At 37.2% G+C, this 25,649-nt stretch overlaps 1 protein-coding gene across 1 annotated transcript in view; it reads left to right on the forward strand.

The window, feature by feature from the left end:
• Positions 1–11,898: 11,898 nt before the first annotated feature.
• The window catches only part of rbm42 (RNA binding motif protein 42), a 37,859-nt gene continuing 24,108 nt past the window's right edge, over positions 11,899–25,649 (forward strand). The window contains exon 1 of the mRNA XM_066678202.1: positions 11,899–11,972. The gene's annotated coding sequence lies outside the window, so the exon portion shown is untranslated. The remainder of the gene's footprint in view (positions 11,973–25,649) is intronic.

The raw sequence follows: 25,649 nt of genomic DNA on the forward strand, positions 1-25,649 counted from the left end.
AAAAATAAAAATACTGTGCCAGTTTTTCATTGTCTTTAATACAGACTGCACACCCGTGACTTAACCACATTTTAGAGTTCTACATCATTAAGGATATTATATTTGACTCTATTTCAAGCAACCGCGACTATAGGGAGTTGTGAATGGAGTGCTAAGTTGTGTAATGTGTTTCTCTTTCTTCTTATTGAAACCAATCCTGCACGACTGGACATTTGAACATGTGTTATATATTTTATTGCAGCATTTTTCTTCACTTTTTTGACATTTGGAATATTGTCATTAGCATCATTATCTCTTTAGTCTTTACTTTTATTTCACAGCCTGGCTAATTACCCTTAGATATCTCTAACCACTCACAGGTAGTGATTATTAGTCATTATGAAATAAGTGGTACCTCTAATATTTGTGAATACTTATTTGTCTGAAACTCAAAACACAGACGTTTAAATACATATGAAAATGGTATAAGCTTCTAATAAATTTTATGCAGACAAACAGCATCACCTATGGAAATCTGTGTGTTCTTAAAATGAGAAGATGTTCATGACCAGGCAGGGATAATTATTCTTTCAAGGCACTGTACACTTAATAGCACTCAATTTTATTATTGTTTTGCAGTCAGCTATGCACTACATACACTACATAACAATCCATCATGTCATAGTTGGCATAACATTACCACTCGTTGTGGCTGAGAATAACCATCATGAATAACAAAATTAACCTGAACGATATCCTCCGTTCACCCTACCATTCATAATAATAGTCTGCCAAACATTGACAACAATGACAAAAGTTAAATCAAATCAGGTATAAATCAGGTAATCTTTTTAACAGATACACTCAGCGGAAAAACATAAAAGCACCTGAACAGTATAATAATGAATAAAAGACCGTATGCGTATTTAATGTGATTCTCAGTGTCGCTAAACATGTCTGCGTTCAAGTGCCACACAGTGCTTCTTGAACACATCAGTATTAGAAGGCGTGGCTGGATATGGGCGGAGTTGGATGTGGGAGGAGTTGGATGTCCAACTCCGCCTTCCTACAGGCTGCAGCGAGACATACTTGGAAGATTCCTGGACATTACTCCCACCTACTGACCAGGAGGTTGCATAAAAAATATACCTTAAGGGAAGAATTTCCCTTAACTGATGGAATTACATTACTCAAAGCGCGTGAAGATCTGAAAGCCCTTTATTTTAAAGAAAGTAACCGCATTTAAACGGTTTATTTACTGGTCATTTCTAAGTATTTCATACAATCAACAGACATAAATTCAGTGTTTTCTATACTATGTTTCTATAAATTATTAAGTGATTTTACTGTATAGTTTTTGAGTAAATAGCATTCAAGCTCCCCATAATTTTCCATTGTTTTTGAACATGAATCAAGTTCACTGCTTTATAATATGGTCATTTCTAGTTAGTAGTCCATACAACCAACAGATATCAGTCCAGTGTTTGCCATACTATGTACCTATAAAATATGAAGTGATTCTACTGTAGTTTTTGAGTAAATGACCTTCAAAGTCCCCATAATTGTCCATTGCTTTTAATAATGACTCAAGTTTACTGCTTTATAAAATAGTAATTGTCAATAAGTAGTCCACACACCCAACAGATATCAGTTCAGTGTTTGCCACACTATGTACCTATAAAATATGAAGTGATTTTACTGTATAGTTTTTCAGTACATGACATTCAAACTCCCTTTTCTTTATCCTCGCTGTCAAATTAAAAACATGTATGTCCATTTTGGTTAGTACTACATCATCTAAACACAGGCAAGTTTATTTAAAGTGCTTTATAGAAGAAACAGTTAAATTAAAAACCAGAATAAAAATCATAAAAGTCCAATAAAACAATTAAAATATTACAGTAAAACAAATACATGAGTAAAATGATTAAAATAATACAATAAAAGAACTAAAACTAAAGTGCAGTTACAGAATAAAAGTGCAGAGTATTTTAGACTGAGCTGTAAGCTTCTCAAACAGGAATGTTTTAAACCTTGATTTAAAAGTGTCTAAAGTCGGGGCTCTTCTAATATTCTCAGTCGGCTGGTTCCATTTAAGAGCGGCGCCGGAGCTAAACGCTGCCTCTCCATGTTTAATTTTGACCAGAGGCAGGACTAACTGACTAGTTCCTAAAGATCTGGGAGCTCTGCTCGGCTCATATCTCTGTAGCAGATCTGATAAATACACTGGTCCTACCCCATTTAGACATTTATAGACCAGTAATAACACCTTAAAGTCTATTCTGTTACAGACTAGTATCCAGTGTAAGGATTTGAGGATGAGGGGGTGATGGGATCTCTTCTTTTGCTCCTAGTGAGAACTCTGGCAGCTGCATTTTGAATCAGCTGAAGCTGTTTAATGGTCTTTTTTGATAGTCCAGCTAATAGACCATTACAGTAATCAGTCCTGCTAGAAAGAAAAGCATGGATAAGTTTCTTCAGGTCTGGTTTAGTCAGAAAATCTCTAACCTTGATTAGAGCAGTCTCAGTGCTGTGATTAGACCGGAACCTGGACTGGAATTTGTCTAGACTACTGTTTATGGACAAGAAACAAGTGATTTGCTTGAAAACTCTTTTCTCAATGATTTTGCCAATGTATGGTAAATTAGAAATTGGTCTGTAGTTACGTATCTGAGATGATTCTAAATTTTTCTTTTTTAGAAGAGGCTTCACAACTGCAGTTTTTAGTGAGCTCGGAAAATCCAGCAGCTCTCCTTCACACTGTGTGAAAATTTCATGATGAATGGACCAAAACAAAGGCTCCAAAATAACTTGAAATAGAACCTTTTAAAACTGACTTCCAATGAAAGTCAAGTTTTTTCCTTCTCCTGTAAAGTTACTATTTTGGGAGATATATGTTTTTAATGGAATAGTAATAACATTTTTCTTGTTCGGCTATTTCACTCAAAGTTGTTGTAATGCTTGTTGGAATACCAGTCATTGGTCCAAAGTTGTCCAAATGTTGTGCACAACACTAACACAGTCACCTTCAGGATTCGCAAGTTTCTAAACACTAAGCTCAGGAGAAGGGAATCTGTTCCAGAGAAGGGAGGTTTTGTTGTCCAGTCTAGGAGCACACATGGCATTTACAGCAGATTTGTTATAGTTGGCTTTTTCTGATCAGGACCAGCAGGAGCACATTCATGAACACAGTTACTGGGAGAGCTAGAAGAAGTCTTTCCCTCGTCTGAGCAGCACTTCTTTTACAGCATCCTGTAAAGGAAACAAAATATTTCAGGTAAAAAAAAATTTTATTTTATGGTAAAAGTTCCTTCCTTGAAGTTCCTAATATTATTGTATATGTGTCATGATATTAACTGCTATTAAATATATCATACATATTAATACAGTGTCAGTAAATACACATCTATAAACAGCAACAGTGATCTGTGGCTTGCCAAATACTGAGCTCCCACTAGTCTGCATTTAATCTGCCAGTGTAAGGTGTATATGACCCATTATATTAACTTTTAATAAGCTAATTTTAAGCAATTTATTAGTGGAGCCTTGTTATAGAACTTTATAGACATCATTTTTGCAGTCATACCTTGTTGGGGCTGAAGTGTTATTTCTCTAATGAAGTGTTGAGACAGAACGTCCAGGCTCATCTCTACCACGACAGTCTGTGTAGTGCTGAGACTGAAGGTGAGGTTACTCTCCACTCTGTAGCAGCCTTTAGTGTCCAGCTCTGTGGTCGTCACGTTGCTCCCGACTGGATGCTTCCAGGTCACAGTGGGTTGAGGAAAGCCCTGAGATGACGTCAGGGTCACAATGACGAGGTCACAGGTGTAGAGAACTGATAGTTTGGGGTCATCATAAGGAGCTGGGATTGGATTGAAAAACACATTAGTTGGTTGATATATCATTTCGGTGGTGGACAATATGAAACAATTATAATAAAAACAGCCAGTTCTAAAATCTGACAGGCAGAGCTACACTGAAGACATTGTAAAACTACAGTTGTGGTGTTATATATGGAGAAAAACAACCTCAAATATTTAACACTTCTTCAAATGTCCTTAACTCCCAGCTTTTTAATCAAATTTGACATTTCTCCTTATTTGGTCAGGAAGTTAAATTCCTACTAGGAATTGCTGTTTAGCAGTAGTTAAAATGTTCTAAAGCACATTTAATGCTAGAAAAATAGTTAACTGTGGTTATTTTAATTAATAATTATTTTTTAAATAATTTTCAGGAGGCAGGAACACACCCTACACAAGTCACCAGTCCATCGCAGGGCACACACTCAGCAGTCACTCACACCTGTGTGTTGTTGGACAAAGCCACAAGACCCGAGTCATTGACTGAAACCAGGACCGCAATCCTGGAGCTGTGTGACAGTGACACTACCTGTAGAACCAAATAGCTGGCTTCCTTGTGGATTATTGCTATTTGTAATATTACAGTCCTTTACCTGCCACAATAAGAAACACATTGTGTTTTGTTCTTCCATTTTCATTGTTGATGTAACAGATGTATTCTCCTTGATGCTGTGGCTGGATGTTGTTCAGTGCGAGTGATGCGTTTCCTGTCAGTATCTGCTCTTTGAACAGATGTGTTCGTCCACTGTAGGCCTGTCCCTGTCCTTCTAGTTGATCTCTGCTGAGGTAAAAGCTGTGGACCACTGTGTCTTTTTCCAGCCAGTTAATGATTAAGTTGGTAATGTTCAAACTGTCAGTTACTGGGAACAGACAGCTGAAAAGGACCTTTTCACCTGGTGCAGCTATTATAACATCTTTTGCTGCTGTCTGACAAGTGATGGGAACACCTGTGGGGAGGAAGCAGTACAATATTTAAGACTTGGAGAGAGGAGTGTAAAAATAATATTTTAGAATGCACATCTTCAGCAGTAATGTAATAGACCAACTAAAGTGACAGATATAGTGACATTTACCTGCAGTTGTTCATTTTTCTGTACGTATACTGTACCAAAATACATATAGTAACGTGTATTATTTTTACCAAGGTGCCAAGGCCCCAGCTGTTATGGGCACTGTGGCTAACTCTCCGTGTGTGTGCAAAATTGCCCAATTGTGTGAGTGTGCATGGGTTAAATATGGAGTCTCCATTTCCTCAAGGGAAATATTGCTGTAAATCAAAGCATCCAAGGTGTGATAATAGCAAGAATCTGATTTTTAATCGCCCTAAAATTTGATCTAACAGACAAAAGTACAAAGGAACGTTTTCCAGTATTTTTAGTGAACAATCTCGGTTTTGTAAATATGAAAAATGTTGAATTTAATGTCTATAACACACTTCAAAATGTCTGGGACAGGGGCAAAATAAGAATGAAAGTTTTATAGAAAATGTATGTAATAATAAAACATAAAATTAAGTGAAAACACTACATGGTTTTTCAGTGAGCAACGCTTTATTATTATTATTATTATTATTTTTGCTATTTACATAATCCCAGCTTTTCTGGAAATGGGGTTTGTACAGTTTACAGAAAGAGCAAATAAATTATGTGGGTGTTACTAATGTATGTGGTTCATTAGATGATCAGTAAAGTTATTAAATGATGTCTTTCCTGAAACACCAAGTGAACTACTCTGGGCAAGATTTATTTGACGTCTGCTTAACAAACACTTATTCTGCAATTAATGTTATTAATAGTGAGTTTGTCCCCATTTGCTGCAGTAACAGCCTGTGTTCTTCTGAGAACAGTTTATGTGTTAGATGTTGTAGATGTTGAAGCATGACTGTGATGATGTGAAAATAAAGCAGCAGAATTCTAATGAGGTAACTTAATAATCTTTATCCTACCCATTAATATGATCCACAATACAATCTTACTGCGGTGACTCAAAAAACCTGGAGAGGAAAAAATAACACAACAAATTTTAAAAGAGATGAACAGACCTGTTTTAGAAGTCATTTTTCACAGCCCCAAAAGAATAAGTTAATAAGTCAATAAGCTCAATAATCACCTACACCCAGATAAAATCAGGCTTTCTATTCATTGTTAATTAGAACACCATTGGTTCCAACCTGGCAATGTGATTGGCTGAAAGATGTTCCACCACATACACACTGAATTAGTAAGGACACTGGGGCTTACAAGACCACAGAAGGATGTACTGATTTTTGGCTGTACATCAGTGCCTATATCTCACGTTATAGCATTCCCTCTCATCTATTATTGCTTCAGTATATTGTCCCCATTTGCTGCTGATGCAGCCTCTGCTCTTTATTCTAGATGTTGGCAAATTGCTGCGTGGATGTGATTGCATTAATCCATTAGTACATTAATAATGATAAGTGGTAATGTTGGATGATTAGTTCTTGACAGTGGCTTATACATAACAATTTAGATGGAGATCCTTCACAGCAGTTACACTGCTACACACAAATGCTTAGGGTTTTATTCATTTTTTATTATAGAGCAGAGTGGGTAAAATTAACTGTCTTAAAACTTACTGAATTACAGATGGACCTTTGACAGGGCATCAGTCGGACACAAATCATTTCGCTTTTTTTTTCAAGCCTAAATCCTTATTGTGAAACATGTTTGTTATTTATGAGTATGGTTCTAGAGTGGTCCTTAACAGAGAGAGGGATAAGCGGGAAAATGAAAGTCTTAAAAACCTATCTAAGAGTTCTGCTTATATTTCATTGCTAATTTCTTTTGTTTTTAAATGAGAAATAGTATTTTCACGGTTTTTAAATTTTGTAAAACTAAAACGTCACACAGAGCGAAATGCAAAGCTTTGATAAGTACATTTACTTTCCTTTGTGATTCATGCAGCAAAGCAATAAAAATATACATTTGAATAAACAAACTCCTACTCGTAGCGATATATATGATCCATAACGTAGCTACATTAATCTTCATTTTCCAGTTATTCAGCAACCTGGAAGGGGAAAGAAACAACTTTTAAAAAAACTAATTTTAAGAGAAGTCTCACTGCCCCAAATGAATGAGAACGCTTATTAAATCACTAACAAAAATGATATAATAAAAATATATATTTTATAGAACAGCCGTCTACCTCCTCTCCTCGGCTCTCCCGCCTCTGTTTTGAATGGACCATTTTTACGCAAGGAAGAGGGGGCAAGTTCCGGGCGAGGTGTATGTGATTGGTCCTGTAGGAAGGCGGAGTTGGACATCCAACTCCTCCCACATCCAACTCCTCCCACATCCAACTCCGCCCACATCCAACTCCGCCCATATCCAGCCTCGCCTTCTAAGCACTAGTGATGGGAATTTCGGCTCTTTTTGGGGAGCCGGCACTTTTGGCTCGGCTCTTCATAAAGAGCCGGCTCTTTCGGCTCCTAAAAAGATGTTTGTTTTACCACTTATTTCCACTGGTACAGAACAATATTACCTACATTTTACATGACTATATGGACAAAATATTATTGTTCAATATTAAAAATAATAAATAGTGTTGCAATGGCCAATTGTTTTATGGCTGTCTTGTGACTCACTGATTGCACTCACACATTCCATTGTATAAATAACTGGATTTTTATTTAAACACCTTAATAAAAAATCACTTGTAAACTCTGAAATATAGCCAATGGAACTCAAAAGGTAGGTATTACAAAATAGTTTATTAAATTAAATAATCATCCATTTCTGGGTAATAAAATAAACAAATACTCTGCAAAGTGCAAAACAGCAGCATTCAACGGTAGTGATTAAAACAACCACAACTGTCAACAAACATTTAACTGATTTAACATTTTCTTCAACTATTTTGTGGAAGGCAGATTGGCATTCAGGAAAACCAAGTGTCTCAGCTCGGAGGGTTGGAGGGTTGGAGCTTGCTTGTTGTTCTCTGATTGGTTGAATGACAAGCCTTAGAAAAAAATGGCTCGGTCTTAGACGGGAACCGGCTCTCATCGTTCACTTACAAGAGCCGGCTCTTTGAACCGGTTCGCTCGCGACCGACACATCAGTACTAAGCACTGTGTGGCACTTGAACGCAGACATGTTTAGAGACACTGAGTAGCACATTAAATACGCATATAACGTCTTTTATTAATTATTATACTGTTCAGGTGCTTTTGTGTGTTTCCGCTGAGGGTTTCTGTAAAACATTACCTGATTTATACCTGATTTGATTTAACTTTTGTCATTGTTGTCAATGCTTGGCAGACTATTATTATTAATGGTAGGGTGAACGGAGGATATCGCTCAGGGTTCATTAAAATATTGTTCTCCAGTCAGTTAATGTCTTGTCCCAAAAATCGTTAATTTTGTTATTTATAATGGTCATTCTCAGCCACAACGAGTGGTAATGTTATGCCAACTATGACATGATGGATTGTTATGTAGTGTATGTAGTGCACAGCTGACTGCAAAACAATAAAATTCAGTGCTATTAAGTGTACAGTGCCTTGAAAAAATAATTATCCCTGCCTGGTCATGAACATCTTCTCATTTTAAGAACACACAGATTTCCATAGGTGATGCTATTTGTCTGCATAAAATTTATTAGAAGCTTATGCAATTTTCATATGTATTTAAACATTTGTGTTTTGAGGTTCAGACAAATAAGTGTTCACAAATATTAGAGGTACCACTTATTTCATAATGACTAATAATTACTACCTGTGAGTGGTTAGAGATATCTAAGGGTAATTAGCCAGGTTGTGAAATAAAAGTAAAGACTAAAGAGATAATGATGCCAATGACAATATTCCAAATGTCCAAGTGAAGAAAATGCTGCAGTAAAATATATAACACATGTTCAGATGTCCAGTTGTGCAGGATTGGTTTCAATAAGAAGAAAGAGAAACACATTACACAACTTAGCACTCCATTCACAACTCCCTACAGTCGCGGTTGCTTGAAATATAGTCAAATAGAATATCCTTAATGATGTAGAACTCTAAAATGTGGTTAAGTCACGGGTGTGCAGTCTGTATTAAAGACAAGGAAAAACTGGCACAGTAGTTTTATTTTTTTATTTTCAAGCCTTTACAACATTTTATATATATATCACACACACACTCACACCCCACACAAACATTGGCTCACTCACACACCCAATTCTTCATAAACTTGTTGGCAGAATGGGCTGCAGAACCCAGGATGCATGTCCTCGCTGTAATACCCCACAAGTTCCCCATGTCTCCCATGCCCAAAGTAGCCTGTGGACAACAAATAATAAACAGAAGCATACTTTTAATATGTTCTTTCATTTTACTTCCTTGTCTGTCTTTTGATGTTCTTTGTACTCTATCATAATGCTTGCCTAATGCTTGAATCCTTGAAAATGCTGTATAATTAAAATGTATTTATTATTATTATTATTATTATTATCAAAGCCAGCAACACTGCTTTTGACTGCTAAATTCCAACAAAATCTTTTGATCATAAAACATTTATTTGTCAACTTTTTTGCAACCACTGGCAAAAGAAAAACTTCTCAAACTTCATACGCCGTACACAAACCTGGGAAGCAGTCTTTATATGTCTCTCTGCAGTACAGGCAGCACTCCAGTCGATACATTGTGCGAAACTGTTGTTTGTATTCTGTGCTGTAGGGTTTCAAAGTCACAATAGCTGCATGTGTCGAAATTGAGAATTAATAATGAGATTACCACCTCTTCTGATAAGGAATATAAACATCAAAACAAAATGAGCTTGGGCCCGGAATGACTGTCTTCCAACAGTGTCCCGGAAGAGGCGACACACAAGTGAGAGCTTTAAAAAAGCTTGGTCACCCTCTTCCAGGACGACCTCTAATAGAATCTGCTCCAGGACCGTAAGGGGCATCTGTTAAAAACATTATAGAAGAGTGCAGATATTGTTTTACAGTTTATTTAAATTTAGTGAAACAAAAAAGCTAAATATAAATTTACCACAGAATCTACATCCCAATTAATTTTTTTTAAACAAACCCCAGTTTTCTCATTTGTGAAGGCTACTGCACATTAAGCAAAATGAAAGTTGAAATGCCCAGTTCAGCTTCAAGAACAGACACATAATAAATACCTGCTCAATGGTGATGTTAAATATTCTATCTCCTTTACTGTTAACAGAAAAAAACAAGTTGAAATCCAGACTGAAATTAATATAAATACTATTTAACAATGGACCATGTCTAATTTGAGCTTATCAGATGCTATTAATAACTGCTTTTAAGTCACACTAGTTACACACTGACATGTGCCCTTATAAATTCAAATAAACCATCAGACCTTGAAAGCTCCTCAGTCTTTCCCTTCGTGTGTTTACTGGCTTTTCCTTGTAGATTAGAGCTCACCATTCTAAAATACAGTTGGAATATAAATGATGTAAGCTAATTGAAAATTAGGTTTATCAGCTACATTTACAAACATTAAGTTGTTTGCAATACACCAATCAAACAAAAACAATTTAAATAACTCAATACAACGACTTTAACAAGTGGTCTCTCCAAAATGCAAAACATCACTGTACAATGTACAATGTGTCTGAAGAGAAAGCTGCATGTATGTGTAAATATTTTTGTTTGAGTAACAGATGTATATATACCTTGCAGGTGATATGCTCCTTAAAAGTAACCGGCACCATCACCTACGGAGCTGTGGGATGTCACTCTAACAGACACATGACAAAGTTCAGAATGCAGTTTAAAACCTTAATGGAAATGTATCCTCAAAAAAGTCATAATTTGAAGTAATCACCTGACTGAAGTCAAAAGGCCAACCAAGGGCCATGTAGAGTGCATACTGAAACATACCATAGATACAGCTGAGAACATTAATCACTGAAAGGTCAAAAGTGGCCAGAACGTGGGTTAGATGCTTAAAAAAAAAAAAAAAAAACATAAAAGGAGATTACACTTTATCTGTGATATGTATGTTCATTGTAACTATGTGGGTCGTGATACAACAATATTACAGCAATGTAAGCTTTTCTTTAAGTTAACAGTCTTGTTACTTACACGGAGGAAATATTATCAGCAAGTTTTCTCTGTGTGTAATTAAATAACTCTGTTACTTATTTGGCTAGACAGACGGCTGGATAAATCAACCACATACAACACGCATGCCGCAGTTGAATATTCGTGTATTTATTTACGACCCTACTAGTATATACACATTCATTATCTGTAACCGCTTATCCAATTCAGGGTCGCCTGATTCCTTCCTGGAATTCCTCATTGGGCACAAGGCAGGAATACACCCTGGAGGGGGCGCCAGTCCTTCACAGGGCAACACAGATACACACACATTCACTCACCTACGGACACTTTTGAGTCGCCAATCCACCTACCAACGTGTGTTTTTGGAAACCGGAGCACCCGGAGGAAACCCAGGCGGACACGGGGAGAACACACCAACTCATCACAGAAGCGGGAATCGAACCCACAACCTCCAGGTCCCTGGAGCTGTGTGACTGTGACACTACCAGCTAGCATATACTGAAATAACGTATTTAACGTATATTTACAACCTAAATGTTTTTTACTCACAGACATAACGCGCGCTGCTACTTTTTCCGTTAAAAAATCAGTTTGAGAGTCTTTTGGGCGTGAGCGTGAGCATTCACGAGGGTAGGGAACGATTTCGGACACTGTCTTAAAATAGTGTACTATATAGTGACTAGAGCACCATTTGGGACAGAGAAAAGTCACTGGGCATGGGCGTGGCTTCTGACATGGTGAGGGGGCGGGGTTGGATGTCCAACTCCGCCTTCCTTCAGGCTGCAGCGAGAGGCTTCTCGATTGGTCCAGGTGCTGTGTAAAGCTATTTCCGGTGTTACACCAGATTCAGTGACCGTCGAGTTCTGTGACCCTAAAGGGCGCTACTTCGTGTCCCGCAGTAAGGTTTAACAATTTCTGACAACTGGCGTCACAATTTGTGACCCACACTGAATGTTAATTATATAAATGTACTTTAACATGAACGTTTATAAGGTTTATATGGAGATTCAGTGGGGGTCACAAATTCTGATGGCAGTTGTCTGAAATGTCAAGGCTGTGAAGTAGCGGCCTCAAGGGTCACAGAATTCGGTGGGTTTGCTTCTCCACTACTAAGAGGGATGGGTTTTATTATTCGTCGTTTCTAGCCGAACTCCCACGCTTTAAGCAGGACGATATGGTCATAACCGCTGATCGAGGACAGAACAAACACAATTCGATAAAGACTATAAATTATTCTTTGATTTTTTTTATTATTATTAAGGTAAATGATTCCAGTACTGCAGCTAGTATCATAGTGTATAAGTATCCTGGTGCTAAAGAGTGCAGACCTTCCTGTGTCGTTGATTTAGTACATTCAGGCACCCCCTTCCCCTAACAAACCTTTCAGTGGCCACATACCATCACCTGAGTCATGAAGGTTGTATTATGCTTGCATTATTATGAATTCTGCTCAGACTCCTGAACATTAGCACCACATTCTGAGCAGGAGCTTGCATTAAAAATACTTACGGGATACACATAAAATCCTCAGATGTTTCACTGAACAAGGTGGAAAACTGTAAAGGGTTCATTTAAGAGGAAAAAAAGAAAGGAATTCTCTTTAGGGTTATAATAAAATAATTTATTATATTAAAAATATGTATTGGTCTCAGGAGGTAATTAGTATCAAGATAGAAGCATATCCCCTGGAAGTGTTTATAACTTGAAAGTAACTCATTTATATTATTTGCATTCACATGAAATTCTAAATAAATCTTATAAGATCTACTGGACCACTGATTTATTTTGTAGTGTATTCACTGTAATTAAAGGACTGTTTAAAGCAACAGACTCCTGTACATCAAATACACACATACACAAATTCGATTCTCTCACCTCTGTCTTTTCAGTTCTCTCATCTCTGTCCACATAAAACTATAATAGTAGATGCTGCAACTGCCTATATCCACTCTACATCATGCAGGACAAATAGACTGGGTTGACTCTACTTCATCTGTTCTTTATAATAGTTTATAGTACACTAGCACCACTTGTTTTACAAAAACTGAATCGAATTTTAATTCAACTGAAGGATTATTTGGGGATTTTATACCTCTCCAGTTGATATTATAAGCATAACATCCTTAATCTCATGTGCAGCTACTCTGAATCACCCAGTTATATCATTATTTAAACAAAAAATAGATTTAAAAAGTTGTCATTGTAAAACTAAAGATAATCTTTGTATTTTGTTGCAGCGTCTGTGTCGTGTGGTGTGGAGATTTTTCTTTGTCATGAGTGAAAAGTAAAATGCTGTGTGGTCTCTGACTTTTGCTCAGTGCTGATGTGTGTCTACAATATTCCACACATGCTCTAAAATAAGAAGCTCAGGTGCTGATGTGAAAACAAAGTGGTAAAGTGCAATGAAGAGAGAAGAGGAGGGAGAGTCATGGGTAGAGTCCATTAAAAGCCTGTGTTCACGGGATCATGTGCAGTATTTATAAACTAGCTGAAACATCACAGTTTATTTGGGGAAAAAAACTTTTCCATCACCCCTTTGTACTTCAGCGATATTCTAACATTTCCATCTTGTTTGAGCATGAAAAATGCAATATTTGGGTGTTTGTTTTTTTTTAATATTGGCCTTTTTCCATTCAGTTTTTTCATGCACATTTTCATAATTTACAAAAACTTGGTGGATAGAAAACTCACTATAGATGACATTACTGTACAAAAAATGCAATAATCATAATAATAATAATACAATTATTGAATATATAATATATAAACAAAGCAGCATCTGTTGATTTAAAATCTGAATTAAAATTAATAAAATTAGCAAGAATTTGCAAATTGTATAATGTTCTGAACAAAAATATTAATTATATATAAAAATATGTGATATTTCTGACTTTCTCTCCGTTAAGTTGTTTTATCTCTATAATATGATTTATTCTGCATGTATATAATCACACACACACACACAAACACACACACACACACACACACAAATAAATAAATAAGCTGTCCTAAAACCTGTGTGGTTGGGAGGCCAAATCAAAAACTTCCATTTTAAAAAATATCTTACTTGTGGATGGGGTGAAAGGTCAATCATTGCATTTAAAGCTGATTCATAGTTGTTCTAATCAGAAGCAGCAACAACACTGTAATGAACACAGTCAGTGAGAGAGTTAGAAGAGGTCTTCTTCTCATATGAGCAGCACTTTTTTCACAGCATCCTGTAAAGACAACAACATTTTGCAGGTTATAATTAAAATTTCAGAGACATCACTTCCAGTAAGCTAGCACTGCAGCTCCCCCTATTGTCAGTGGTTCTTAACTACAACTGCAACTACTATGACTACTAACTAAAAAAAACTATAGGCTTATTTATGCTTGTTGTAATTTTGAGATAAAGCTTATTTTTTCTCTCTCATCATTTCTGTTCATTAGTGATTGATAAAAGCCCCTCTTTACTGAATTTAATTCTCTGTTTTATGGCATTTATTATAAACTAGAAGTCCTAACATGTCCTAACATTTATACACACAGCCAAAAAAACCCTGAGAAGCCTAACTGAAACATATTACTCCCAGCAATTCCTGGTTTTATAGACTACACCAGCTAACATTTTGAAATGTAAAACCTATCTATTATATTATTTATGTCATAAAACATGAAAAAATAATTAATGAATGTACACCAATAGATCTGTTTCTTGTCAAATAGTGAACACATTTATTTACAGTGTTAAAACTCAGATCCTTATATAATCTTGTCCTTTAGCAGTCAGCATTTGCCCTGCACGTATAAAGTGTTTATGACCTAGTTGTTAGCCACAAATAAGTTTAAAACATTTATAAAACCTCTAAATGGAGTCTAATTGTAAAATGGTGTAGACCTTAAACTTCATTGTTGTAATCATACCTTGTAGAGGGTGAAGTGTTATTTCTCTAATGAAGTGTTGAGACAGAACGTCCAGAACACGTATAATAAAAACTGTTTTGATTGTTCACTCAGACTCTGTGTTAACCTCTGTTCCAGTTATTTGTATCAACGAATACGCAGGACAGATTTGTCCACAGTAGAAAAGTGCGTTTCTCGAGTCAATTTTCCCCATTTAAAATAATGGAAAAGAAGTTAATGTGTTCCAGCCCCCACCCCGAAAGTCACCCTTTTTGCACTGATATATGTTTACAACACTCTCAGATTAGTGAAAAAAAATACATGTAGCGTTACTAAAAATAAAATAGAAATACAGTAGAAACAGCAATAAAAAATAAATAATAAAGTTTTAAGTTTTACACATCGCTACCTTGAAGACGTGACGACTGGCTGGAGGAGTAACACAGGCACGCGGCTGTATGACGGGAGGTGGGGGTGGAATAACGGAGAGTAGGCGGGTGAATGTGGGGAGGCGAAGCTCTGTGTTGCCCTGTGGCGTCCCCTCCAGGGTGTATTCCCGCCTTGCGCCCGATGATTCCAGGTAGGCTCTGGACCCCCCGCGACCCTAAAATTGGATAAGCGGTTACAGATAATGGATGGATGGAAGTCTGGGGGCTGGGACACTCGCCTATTGGGGTCAGTGGCCATTTCCAGACGCCGGCTCGGCGGAGACTCGGGTTCGTTTCTAGAATCGTGGTTCATTTGTGGAGGCAAAAAATATTCAAATGCCCGGTTCATATCTTGGAAAGTTCGTTAGTAGAGGTTCCAATGTATTACACGAGGTAAGGGGTGGGTGCCACATCTGTATTTTTGGTGTAGGTTACTTTTATTTGTTAGGGAAGTTGTGTGTGAGTTTTTTTGGCACCATCCACAGTCCACCCAGTAGTGGTTAGTTGGTTTTAGCACGTTGGGTTGTTTATTGTCTTCTACTTTACACTTTACTTCTATAACTACGTTTGCATTTACATGTTGTATATTTTACACCATATCACACTACAATTGCTGCATATTGTACCCTGGATTTTTTGCTTCAGATAAAAGTTGAAAAGAGCACTATATTGTATGTTTCCCTCTTTCACACTGCATCTCACACTCCTTGTTATACCCATCCCTTGATACCTCTAGATGCCATCATACAAAATACAGGGTGGGATGTAACAGGCACACAGTGATGTTTAGATTACACTATTAGTAGCTGTTTCCAAATGCGAAATCAGCAAATAAAGCACTTCATACAGAAAGAGACAAGTCTCACATTCATTAATCATAAGCCATAGTCTTAAAATGAATAGTTTGAATGAGTTTTGAATGAATAAGCTGTTGCCCATGCTGCTGCTTACCGGATGACTCCCAACACAGAATGATAGCAGAGACCTGAAAACTCATGAACGCGTTCATCTTGTGATTTCCTCAGATAATGTATTTGTATTCCAGTAACAGTACACATTACTGCAATTAATCAGGTAAACTATTCACTTAAAACATTGATACCTCATGAATGAAATAAATAAAGACCACTATAAAAGACCTATAAAGACCACTGTGAACGTGTTTGTTTTATAAATAGTGTGTACATTTGCAGTTTCTGGGCTGTCTATATTTACACAAAAGGAAACATCGGGAGATGGATATTTTAATGTGATGCCCCAAAATGAAGCCCAAGAGACTACAATCAGTCACTGACAGGGCTATAAAATCTATAAAATAATATTTAAAAAAATTAGGAGATCTTTCTGGTTTACATTAGCAGTGTTAAACAGGTTGTTTCATGAAGATAACACACTTTTGTTTCTTAAGTTTTAATTGAGGTGAACTGCACCCAGCCAGGGCGGCACGGTGGCGCAGCAGGTAGTGTCGCAGTCACACAGCTCCAGGGGCCTGAAGGTTGTGGGTTCGATTCCTGCTCCGGGTGACTGTCTGTGCGGAGTTTGGTGTGTTCTCCCTGTGTCCGCGTGGGTTTCCTCCGGGTGCTCCGGTTTCCTCCCACAGTCCAAAAACACACGTTGGTAGGTGGATTGGTGACTCAAAAGTGTCCGTAGGTGTGAGTGAATGTGTATTTGTGTGTCTGTGTTGCCCTGTGAAGGACTGGCGCCCCCTCCAGGGTGTATTCCTGCCTTGCGCCCAATGATTCCAGGTAGGCTCTGGACCCACCACGACCCTGAACTGGATAAGGGTTACAGATAATAAATGAATGCACCCAGTCATTTGTGAATGCCTGAGAGCTTCAAGACGTGTACATATTGAGAGCCCCAAATTAACAAATTAATACAATTATATTGTAAACAAGGCAAGGCACCTTTCATACAGAAGTACTTTACAGAATCAAAAGAAACAGTAAAAAAAAATAAATAATAATAAAAAAATAAATTACAAATATGAATAAAAAAGGCAATGAAAACAGTGAAAATGATTCAAACTATAAAAATGAAACAAAAAAACGCAGTAAATTAGGAGACATTACAATAATCAATCCTGCTAGAAATAAATCAGGAATACAGAAGAATATCTGAATATTTGATTCATTTTTTACAGAATCAAGTAAAAAACTAATAGGAGAGCAGAGAAGCATTCCTACTGGTCAGGCCTCAACACTGGACATAATTTCTCTAGCTGAGGAATTCTAAGAATAATTTGCAAGATTCAGACAATTCTTAAAATTCAGTTCATTAGAAAGGCATCTTTCCAGAGATGGAAAGGAGAGGATTTAACTTTGGTGTCCAGTCTAAGTGCAAACGAGACATTTACAGCAGATTTTTTTGTGGTTGGCTTTTTCTAATCCAAAGCCCTAGCAACAGGGCTATGAACACAAATAGTGGGATAGCTAGAAGGTATTTTCCACTTATATGATCAGCACTTCCTTCACAGCATCCTGTAAAGACAACAACATAATGCAGTTTATAATAGAAGTACCTTCAGTGGTAACACGGCCAGGAAGATGGCACTGCAGTGGCTTATCTTCAATTCCTTCTTCAACTACTACCAATAATAATAATAATAATAACACTTTAAAAAATAACATTTAAAAAAAATATGTACTTTAAACTAAAAACACTATCACTAATATATTTACTGTCAGGACCGGTGGAACAATTTTTATTTGTTTTATTTATTATATCCCTAATATACTATTCCAATTACAGTTCCTGTATCCATGGCCTACATTGGACAGCGTTTGTGCAAACCATCACATTGAACTGGATAAACGGGTACAGACAATGATTGAATAAATGAATGAGGTACCACTTTCTATTTAACACATAATATATACTTTATTAATAATGGTCATTACTGTGTATGTGTAATAATATACTAAAGACTATTAAATATGTCATTAACACTTCAGAAGTCATTAATAAACTGATCCTTATCTAACTCTGACTTGTTTATCATTCAGCATTTAACATGCCAGTGTAAGGTGTTTATTACCTGCTTATTAACTATTACATTTTAAACTATTTATAAACCTTTTAATAGTGGAGTCTTATTTTTAAAGTGACATTGTTGCAGTCATACCTTGTTGGGGCTGAAGTGTTATTTCTCTAATGAAGTGTTGAGACAGAAGGTCCAGGCTCATCTCTACCACGACAGTCTGTGTAGTGTTGAGACCGAAGGTGAGGTTACTCTCCACTCTGTAGCAGCCTTTAGTGTCCAGCTCTGTGGTCGTCACGTTGCTCCCGACTGGATGCTTCCAGGTCACAGTGGGTTGAGGAAAGCCCTGAGATGACGTCAGGGTCACAATGACAAGGTCACAGGTGTAGAGAACTGATAGTTTGGGGTCATCATAAGGAGCTGGGGTTGGATTGAAATACACATTAGTTGGTTGATATATCATTTCGGTGGTGGACAATATGAAATAATTATAATAAAAAAAGCCAGTTCTAAAATCTGACAGGCAGAGCTATCTACTACTGAAGCTAGCTACTGAAGACACTGTAAAACTACAGTTGTGATGTTATATATGGAGAAAAACAACCTCAAATGTTTAACAGATTTTGCAAATGTCCTTAACTCCCAGCTTTTTAATCAAATTTGCCATTCCTCCTTATTTGATCAGAAAGTTACAGTCCTACTACGAATTGCTGTTTGGCAATAGTTAAAATTCTAAACCACATTTAATGCTAGAAAATTAGTTAACTGTGGTCATATTAATTAATATATATATATATATATATATATATATATATATATTTAAACAATTTTTCAGGAGGCAGGAACACACCCTAGACAAGTCACCAGTCCATCGCAGGGCACACACTCAGCAGTCACTCACACCTGTGGCCAATTTCACATGGTCAGTCCACTTACCAACATGTGTTGTTGGACTGTGGGGAAAAACTGGAGAACCCACAAGTCACGGACTGAAACCAGGACCGCAAATCCTGGAGCTGTGTGACAGTGACACTACCTGTAGAACCAAATAACTGGCTTCCCTTTGGATTATTGCTATTTGTAGTATTACAGTCCTTTACCTGCCACAGTGAGAAACACTTTGTGTTTGGTTCTTCCATTTTCATTGTTGACATCACAGATGTATTCTCCTTGATGCTGTGGCTGGACGTTGTTCAGTACGAGTGATGCGTTTCCTGTCAGTATCTGCTCTTTGAACAGATGTGTTCGTCCACTGTAGGCCTGTCCCTGTCGTTCTAGTTGATCTTTGCCGAGGTAAAAGCTGTGGACCACTGTGTCTTCTTGCTGCCAGTTAATGATTAAGTTGTTGATGTTCAAACTGTCAGTTACTGGGAACAGACAGCTCAAAAGGACCTTTTCACCTGGTGCAGCTATTATAACATCTTTTGCTGCTGTCTGAGAAGTGACAAGAACACCTGTGGGGAGGAAGCAGTACAATAATTAAGACTTGGAGAGAGGAGTGTAAAAATAATATTTTAGAATGCAGATCTTCAGCAGTAATGTAATAGACCAACTAAAGTGACAGATATAGTGATATTTACCCGCAGTTGTTAATTTTTCTGTACGTATACTGTACCAAAATACAAATAGTAACGTGTATTATTTTTACCAAGGTGCCAAGGCCCCAGCTGTTATGGGCACTGTGGCTAACTATCAGTATGTGTGTGCAAAAATTGCCAAATTGTATGAGTGTGCATAGGTTAAATATGGAGTCTCCATTTCCTCAAGTCAAATATTGCTGTAAATAAAAGCATCTAAGGTGTGATAATGGCAAGAATCTGATTTTTAATCGTCCTAAAATTTGATCTAACAGACAAAAGTACAAAGGAACGTTTTCCAGTATTTTCAGTGAACAATCTCGGTTTTGTAAATATGAAAAATGTTGAATTTAATGTCTATAACACACTTCAAAATGTCTGGGACAGGGGCAAAATAAGAATGAAAGTTTTATAGAAAATGTATGTAATAATAAATCAGAAAATTAAGTGAAAACACTACATGATTTTTCAGTGAGCAGTGCTTTATTATTATTATATTTTTTTTTGCTATTTACATAATCCCAGCTTTTCTGGAAATTGGGTTTATATAATTTATAGCAAAAGTAAATAAATTATGTTGTTGTTACTAAGATATGTGGTTCATTAGATGATCAGTAAAGTTATTAAATGATGTCTTTCCTGAAACACCAAGTGAATTACAATGGGCAAGATTTATTTGATGTCTGCTTATCAAACACTTATTCTGCAATTAATGTTATTAATAATGTGTTTGTCCCCATTTGCTGCAGTAACAGCCTCTGTTCACCTGAGAACAGTTTATGTGTTAGATGTTGAAGCATGATTGAGATGATGTGAAGATAAAGCAGCAGAATTTATGTAGGTTATGTTCAAAAACATAGACAGCTAGGGTTAGTTTCCAACCTATACCAAACCACCTCTAACCCCCCCAACTCCAACATCCTAACAACTTGAACGTTAATAATTATCAAAATTATGAAGAACTTGAATTACTGTGTATTTACAGATTCTGTTTAAAAACAGCTGTGCAGTCTGCCTTCCAAGCATCACAGAAAAACAACTGTAACTCAAATGCTTTTGCCATATGATATGAAAATGCACAAGGTCCTTTCCCATGGGCTTCAGAAAATATATCTTATCTATGCGAAGCATATACAGTGAAATTCTGTCAAAATCATACAGCTGATAGCCAAGAGGTCCCTCTGTTTAATACGAGTAAAATGGTTTAGGCATTATGGGTAATTTTTGAGAAATCCATATCGGTAAATATTCAGTATGAGTTTATGAGAAAAGTATACAGTGAAATCTTACCAACATCATACAGTTGATAGCCAAGAGTTCCCTCTGTGTAATGACAGTAGAATGGTTTAGGCATTATGGGTAATTTTTGAGAAATCCATATTGGTAGGTATTCAGTATAAATCCATGAGAATATTATACAGTGAGGTCCCTCTGTTTAATGACAGTAAAATGTAATCTGTATTTAATCTGGATTATTATTCAAAGCCAGTTAAGTGTTTATAGAAAAGTAAAAAATACGTAAATACATGAAATAATCAAAGCGCGTTTTGCTTCTTTAAAGTGATTTAAAACGAAATATATTCCTAATGGCTTGTTAATTGTAGCCCATTTAGTCCATTTTAGCATTGCGTGCATTAATTTAGTAACAGAGACATCACTGCTCAAACGTGGGTTTCAGACTCTCTATCTGTCCCTAAGCAGACGCGGTGTTCTCCGCAATGAAAAACCGTAATGACGCGCCTATACGTGCATTCGGATTTGAAGCGCGGATGGCTTGACCGTCAGTTTCCAAAGTGCGGATAGCTTGACTCCAGTCCCACCGCGACCCTGAACTGGATAATGGTTACAGATAATGAATGAATGAATGATAAATACATTTACTTTCCTTTGTATTTGAGGTAGGTTCTGGACCCACTGCGACCCGGAACTGGATAAGCGGTTACAGATAATGAATGAATGAATGAATGAATGAATGATAAGTACATTTACTTTCCTTTGTGTAGGTTCTGGACCCACCCCGACCACCCCAGATAATGAATGAATGAACTTTCCTTTGTGATTCATGCAGCAAAGCGAGAAAATTATAAATTTGAATAAATAAACCCCCTACCCGTATATATGATCCATAACGTAGCTACGTTAATCTTCATTTACCAGTCATTCAGAGACCTGGAAGGGGAAAGAAACAACTTTTTAATTAAAAACAACTGCCCCAAATGAATGAGTACGCTTATTAAATCACCAACAAAAATAATATAATTAAAAAATATATTATTTTATATGAACAACAGTCTATCTCCTCTCGTCGGCTCTCAGCAACGTGAAGACAGCAACAATAGCGATCCGATTCCCACGTCAACCGGAAGTAGATTTTTCACAATAAAAGACTCTGGGGTTTAATACTTTTAACTGTGTAATTATTCAAATAAATATTTAACTTCAAAAATTGTTCTAAAGAATTTCATAATTATGTATAAAACAAGCATCACTATGTAAGAATCTCACACAGTATGCGTGTGACACACCATATGGTGTAATTCATTCACATGTATGAGTGATGGACAAAGTTTTAACGGAATACTGCCTAAACTATACATTGTGTCAACACAAACCCATAGTGAAATGAACTCTCCAGACCCTCCTGTTTCTGAAAACATGCAGTTTTATATCAAACAAGCGTCACTGCACATGTAGGAGTCTCTCACACTATAGGCGTGACACATCATATGGTGTAATTCATTCACATATATAAGTGATGGACATAGTTTTAACGGAATACTGCCTAAACTATACATTGTGTCAACACAAACCCAAAGTAAAATGAACTCTCCAGACCCTCCTCTTTCTGAAAACATGCAGTTTTATATCAAACAAGCGTCACTGCACATGTAGGAGTCTCTCACACTATAGGCGTGACACATCATATGGTGTAATTCATTCACATATATAAGTGATGGACATAGTTTTAATGGAATACTGCCTAAACTATACATTGTGTCAACACAAACCCATAGTGAACTGAACTCTCCAGACCCTCCTCTTTCTGAAAACATGCAGTTTTATATCAAACAAGCGTCACTGCACATGTAGGAGTCTCTCACACTATAGGCATACTGTGTGAGATTCTTACATAGTGATGCTTGTTTCATACATAATTATGAAATTCTTTAGAACAATTTCATTTGAGAAATTTGGGTCATGTGAGAGGGAAAAGAGTACTATCTCTTGATGCTGAGTTTTACTTACCTGGTTGAATCCATTCTCCACAGAGGGAAGGGGGAACTAGCATCTAGAAGAGGGAAAATATATTATCTAATAAATAGTGATATTATGAATGAATGTTAAACATGCCATGGCTGTAATTGAATCTTGGTACAGTTGTTAGTTCATTGTTATTTTTATTGTTTATGAAACTTGTGTATCCAAGATACAATAACTTTTACCTCTTAAGGGAATGGTATATTCTAAGGGGTGGGGCTACCTATATATATACCACACAAGGGTAAAAGAGGGAAGACTCTGCTAGACTGTAGCGAGAGGAGCAGAACCTAAGGGCATAATAAGACTCAATTGATTTAATTGTCTTTATCCTTTTTGTCTCTGCTAATAGAGAATTTTGTTTTGTTATTTTTTTTTTGTCCTCAAGGAGCGCGCGTGTATATATTGTAAATAGTAATACAAAGTTTGGTGTGTAAATAAAGGTGGAAGGGAACCAAAAATCGAACCTCTCGGTGTTATTTCGAGTCGACCTTATAACATCTCAGGCCTCTCGCCCGACTCTACCCATAGAGAACACCGCCCACCATTTCACTTTGCGATGGTGTAGGGGTGAGCTTTATCACAAATGGTGGCAGTGACTACGAACCTGATGACAGCAACCACATATAGTCTACGACAAGAAACGAGAGAAAGGTACGACACCAAAAGCAGAGGAGCGTTGTGTAACTCCAATAATAACCACTAGGAGAAGATGGCTCCCAAGAAACCACCAGTCACCCAGACTTTTAAAGGGCAATCCTACCTTGTACGCGTAGGCGTGGTACAAAACGCTCCATATCCCATCATACTAGGCAGAGACATTCCTATTTTGATTGATTTACTGAACTATAAAAATATGAAAATGGCAGAGGCTATGGTAGTGACCAGGCAAAGCAAAAAAAATTTAGCCAAAGAAACCACAGAACTTAAGGAATTGCCATATGCTGCAGAAACTAAAAAAAAGACAAGGAGAGATGTAAGGAAAGCTAAAGTTATGAGAACCAAATGTCTGGAGAAAATAGAACTGCCAGAGACAGATAACATTTGTTTACCCATTAACTTTGAACAACTCCAAAATTTAGATGAAACTTTAAAACCACTATTTGAAAAAAGCAGACAATATAGTGACAACACTGATAAAGGTTGCCACTTAGCGATTAAAGATAACAAGCTATATAGAATCACTGATAAAGGTGAGCAACTAGTACTCCTGGTAAGCCTTAGGGAGAAAGTGCTTAAAATGGGACATTCAGATCCCTGGGCAGGCCACTTCGGGCAAGCTAAAACATTCAGCCGCATAGCATACAGATTTTACTGGCCAGGTCAGTATGCAGATGTGATTAGATACTGCAATAATTGCCCGGAATGTCAACTCACTGCAACTCTAAAAAAGTCAGACAAGGTGCCTATGGTGAGCATGCCTATAATAGACATACCATTCTCTCGCATAGCAATGGACGTAGTAGGGCCGTTACCTTGAACAAAAAACGGAAACCGTTACATTTTAGTAATATGCAACTATGCGACAAAATATCCATAGGCTTTAGCCCTCAATAACATTAAAACTTGTCAAATTGTCAATGCTATGATACAACTTATTTCAAGAGTAGGGATGCCGAAAGAGATATTGACAGACAGGGGCACAAACTTCACTTCACAACAAATAAAGCAAGTGTACGATTTATTAGGCATTAAAAGTATTCACACCACACCATATCACCCTCAAACAGATGGGTTGACGGAACGTTTCAATAAGACTCTGAAACAAGCTTTACAGAAGGTGACGAACAACAACGGTACAGACTGGGACATGTGGTTACCCTATGTGCTGTTCGCGTATCGTGAAGTACCTAAAGCTTCCACCGGATTTTCCCCGTTTGAACTCCTTTATGGAAGACAGGTGAGAGGTCTGATGGATGTCCTGAAAGAAGCTTGGGAAGGTGAGCAGAGTGAACAGAAACTGAACATTTTAACGTATGTCTTGAAGATCAGAGACAAGTTGAGTCAATTGACAAGTACTGTCCATGAAAACATGGAGAAAGCTCAAGAACAGCAAAAACACTGGTATGATAAAGTGGCAAGGAAGAGAGTTCTGCAAGTCGGGCAGAAAGTACTTATTCTACTACCCACCAGTGACACTGGGCTTTTAGCCAAATGGCAGGGGCCATATAAAGTGCAAAGACAAGTTGGAGAAACTACATATGAACTCCACCTGCCTGACAGACGGAAGAAATTTCAGAGCTTCCACATTAACATGTTGAGACCCTGGAAGGAGCCTGAGAATAAGAGTTCGGAGCAGCTATGGATAAGGGCCGTTCATGATGAAGACGAGGTGGCCAAACAGTATTTCCCCACAAGAAAAGAAGGTACCGTTCTTCCAAAGGTGCCCCACTTAACATCACAGCAACAAAATTAACTACTACAGGTGGTCCCACCTAAGCTTTTCTCAGATGAACCAGGATTAACAGACGTTACCCAGCATAACATCAGACTCATCAAAGATGAACCGATTAGGCAGTTCAACTGCAGAGTTCCAGCACGACTTGTCCCAGAGTTGAAAAAAGAAGTTGAAGCAATGATCAAAATGGGAGTAATAGAACCGTCAAAGAGCGCATGGTGCAGCCCTGTCGTCTTGGTC

This window comes from Hoplias malabaricus, chromosome 1 (assembly GCF_029633855.1).
Source record: "Hoplias malabaricus isolate fHopMal1 chromosome 1, fHopMal1.hap1, whole genome shotgun sequence".
NCBI lineage: Eukaryota > Metazoa > Chordata > Actinopteri > Characiformes > Erythrinidae > Hoplias > Hoplias malabaricus.